Below are 4,532 nucleotides of genomic sequence, written 5' to 3' on the forward strand. Positions count from 1 at the left end.
GAACGAAGTCTGCAAATACAGGAAGCTACATGAACCCCAAACAGAAAAGACACAAAAAGGTCAACTTCATGACATATGCTAACAAAGTTCTTAAACACAAAGACGAGGAGAGAATTCTGAAAGCAGCAAGAGGAAAATGCAACATAACATATTGTCTTAGTTATCTAGTGCTGCTATAAACAGAAATACCACAAGTAGATGGCTTTAACAAACAGAAGTTTATTCTCTCACAGTCTTCTCTCACAGTCTAGTAAGGTAGAAGTCCAAATTCATGGTGTCAGCTTCAAGGGAAGACTTTCTCTTTCGGCTCTGAAGGAAGGTCCTTGTTATCCACCTTCCCTTGGTCTAGGAGCTTCTCCGCACAGGAACCCTGGGTCTCAAGGATGCACTGTGCTCCTGGCACTGCTTCTTGGTGACATGGGGTCCCCAATTCTCTGCTTGCTTGCCTTTCCTTTTATCACTTGTTAGATAAAAGGTGGTATAGGCCACACTCCAGGGAAACTCCCTTCACATTGGATCAGGGATGTGATCTGAGCACCGGTGTTACATTCCCCTCTAATCCTCTTTAACATAATCTAATCTTCCCTCATTAACCACTGGCAGAGATTAGGATTTACAACACATAGGAAAATTACACAAAATCACAAAATGGTAGACAACCACACAATACTGGGAATCATGGCATAGTCAAATTGCTACACATATTTTGGGGGGACATAATTCAATCTGTAACACATACCAAGGAACTTCCATAAGAAACAATGCAGATTTCACCCCAGAAACTCTAGAGGCCAGAAAACAGCAGAGCAATATGTATAAAACCCTGAACCAAAACAATTCCAACCAAGAATTCTATACCCAGCAAAGCTGTCATTCAAAAACAAGGGACAAATCAAGACATTCCCAAATAAACAGAACTTTTGAGAATTTGCCAATACCAGACCAGCTTTGCAAGCATTATTCAAGGGAGTACTCCAAATAGAAAGGCAAAAGCATTAAAAAAAAATAAGTACAAAGCAAAATTATCAAATACAGGTTGTATATTACTGTTAATGGAGACACACCAACAAAAATGGGGGAGGGAGGAGCATATCAGGAATAGATTTATTATGTTAATTTTGTAGGTTAACTGTTGTTCATATGTTAAATGTTGCAACTGTGCAACGTAACCTATGTGGTAACCACTAAGAAATCACAAAGAAGAAACATTCGGAAGACCAGAAGGAAGGGAAAAAAAGGATAATCACAAGAAAGCACAAAAATAGAGAAATTAAAAGATATGAAATATTCAAAAAGCAAATAGCAAAATTTAAGTAATAATTTTAAATGCCTAAATGTCCCATGCAAAAGGTGGAGAGTGGCAGAGTGGATTAAAAAAAATGACCTATTCTTTTGCTGTCTACAAGAAACACACTTTAAACATAAGGACACAAACAGAACAAAAATAAAAGGATGGAGAAAAATATGCTATGCATCTGGTAAACAAAAAAAGAGCAAGCATGGCCATACTGATATTAGATAAAATAGATTTCAAAGCAAAATCTATTACAAGAGATAAAGAAGGTTAAAAATAATAATAATAAAATGACACCAATCCTGCTCAATTTTTTCAAAATATACAAGAAGTAAGAATACTACCAAACTTTTTCTATGAAGTCAGTATAACCCTGATACCTAAACCAGGTAAAGATCTCACAAAAAAAGAAAATTGCAGACCAATACCCCTTATGAACATAGGTGTAAAAGCTTTTTTAAAAAATTCTAGCAAAAGAGTTCATCAACATATCGAAAAAAAAATCATATATCATCATCAAGTGGGATTCATACCAGGATTACAAGGGTAGTTCAACATTAGGAAATCAATGAATGTAATCCACCACATAAATAAAACAAAGGAAAAGAACCATATGATCATATCAACTGATGCAGAAAAGGCATTTGATAAAATTCCACGCCCTTTCCTGATAAAAACACTCAGCAAAATAGGACTAGAAGGGAAATTCCTCAACATAATTAAAGGCATATATGCAAAACCAAAAGCTAGCATTATACTCAGTGGAAAAGGGCTGAGAGCCTTCCCTCTGAGAATGAGACAAGGATGCCCATTATCACCACTCTTACTCAACATTTTACTGGAAGTCTTGGCCAGAGCAATAAGCCAAGAAAGGGAAATAAAATATATCCATATTGGAAAGGAAGAAGTAAAACTATCTCTATTTGCAGATGACATGATCCTGTACATAGAAAACCCTAAAGATTCCACAAGGAAATTGTGGAGCAGTTTGAACCCACTAGCCAGCCTGAGTAGAAAAGACTTGGTGATCTGCTTTTCTTCAGATTACAGCCTTACAAACCCTATGGGACAAGTTCTACTTTGTCCTACAGGGTCGCTATGAGGTGGTATGAACTTGACGGCACACAACAACAATCCAGTTAACATTGGTAACATCAGTAGATCTAGTCAGTGAATCATTGAATGACTTGAATCAGTTTCTTATCCTAAGGCTTTGTCTTTCTCTTTGTGTCTTCCTAGACTCAAACCTTTCTATAAAGCCATAATCCCAAGGAGTAAATTAGCAAATTTTCAGCCTCCTTTCATAAGGAGGAATGCATTTCAGGCTCCAAACTCTCTTACTTACTGTGGCACGTTCTGTCCCTAATAAACTTTCAGATATTGTTGTCTACATGTGTACAAGGACCAAATGTCACTGTAATTTATTACCTTCTATGTTTTTATGTCTGTCTATTTCAGGTACAATGAACTGTATACAATATTTTTGAGGCAAGCTATGTTTTCTGGTTATGGTTTTAATGTTTCATCTTGTATTATCGTGTGTCTAAAGAATGCCGTAGTTGTGTGCCATCGAGTTAATTCCAACTCACAGTGACCCTGTATAACAGAGTAGAACTACCACAGGGTTTCCTAGGGTATAATTTTTACAGGAGCAAATCAACAAGTCTTTTCTCCCAGGGACCTTTCAATTAACATCTGAAAGCTTAACCATTGCACCACAAGGGCTCCTTTCACCTAAAGAACAGGGCAAGGGACTTGTATTTAAGACAAACTATTACATCATCCACACTGAAACATTCCAACATTTTTTAAATCCTACACTTACTTGATTTCTCAGTCATAAGGTGTGGCAAAAGGAGTTGGTTAAGCGGCATTTTACCTTGGTTCTTCTGAAAAACATCTTGAGAGATTTTCCCCCTAAACCTTGAGCGGTTACATTTGCCCTAGTTTGTTTCCTCAGAGGGTTTGTTACTTTGCTCAGGTTGGTCAATATTTCCTGGATAAACTATAAACAACTTGATTTTGATATTTTTTGTCTGATACTTTGCTGTAGCCTGCCCTATGATTGGTATGAACCGTGCAGGCATTAGTCAATAGACTAGGCAAATGAGGTGAGTTGTAGCCCAGGTGCACCTACTACGCAAATGAAGTGTGTGTGGTCTACCAAGAGGGGATTGGTCAGTTTGTGGACCTTGTGGGAGTGCCATGCTTAGAAATTGGCAAGGAGTTTGTAGATATGAGCAGCTAGCCCCCCGAATGTTTTGCAGACAGAAAGAAGCAAGAAGAGAAGCGGTGAGAAGAAGCAGAAGGAAGAAAGCAGAAAGAAGAAACAGATAGAGAGAAGGCAAGGAGCCTCCTAAAAGAGCTGTAACACTGGGCAACAGCTATAACGCTGAAAACAGCAAGAGGTCCAGAAGGGGCCTGGCTGCAAAGCCAGCAGCAACAGGCCTGGAAGGGGCCTAGCAGTACAGCCAAGAAGAACCAGTCCTGAGGGAGCCTAGAGGAGCCAGTCCTGAGGGGGCCAAGAGGTGCTTGTCCTCAGGGGGTTAAGAGGAGCCAGTCCTCAGGGGGCTAACAGAAGGCCTGTCCTCAGGGGGCTGAGAGGAGGTGTGTCCTGAGAGAGAGACCTGCACAGCTGAGAGGAGCTGAGAGAGCTGTCCGGCACTGAAGAAGGGAAACTTTGCCTGCATTCTTCCTGATCTTGATTCTGAGTTGTAGCCTGTTGATGCTGATCCTGAGCTGTATCCCGTTCCTTAATAAACCACTTAGCTATAAGTATGATCTGTGAGTTCTCGGTGGCCATTACAAGGGATTAATGAACTGAAAAAAGAAGTAGAGAGTGCCATGGGAGGGACACCTGGTGTCAGAACTGTTAAAATATTGAGGAGTGGAGGTATACATGGCCTCCATGTCATAGGGATCAGCCTTGGGCTGATCTTGATTCGCATTATCCTCACTGAAGTTAGGCAGGTATTGACGATATGATGCTACTACTCCTCCCACCATTTTATATAAGGGTTCCCTAAGACAGAGATGCTCAGTCTGGAGGGTATGCTTACTAAGTAGGGAGAATTCAACACTAAGAGCTGGGGCAGGGACAAATCCAAGGAGTTTATAATACCCTGATATAATCTGGCTTCACCCCTAACACAGCGCTCCCTCCTAGTAAACTTATTCTCTTATCCTCAGTTGGATAAGAGCCTAAATCAGTATTTCTCAAAATGTGTTACTTCATAAT

This window comes from Loxodonta africana, chromosome 10 (genome assembly GCF_030014295.1).
Source record: "Loxodonta africana isolate mLoxAfr1 chromosome 10, mLoxAfr1.hap2, whole genome shotgun sequence".
NCBI lineage: Eukaryota > Metazoa > Chordata > Mammalia > Proboscidea > Elephantidae > Loxodonta > Loxodonta africana.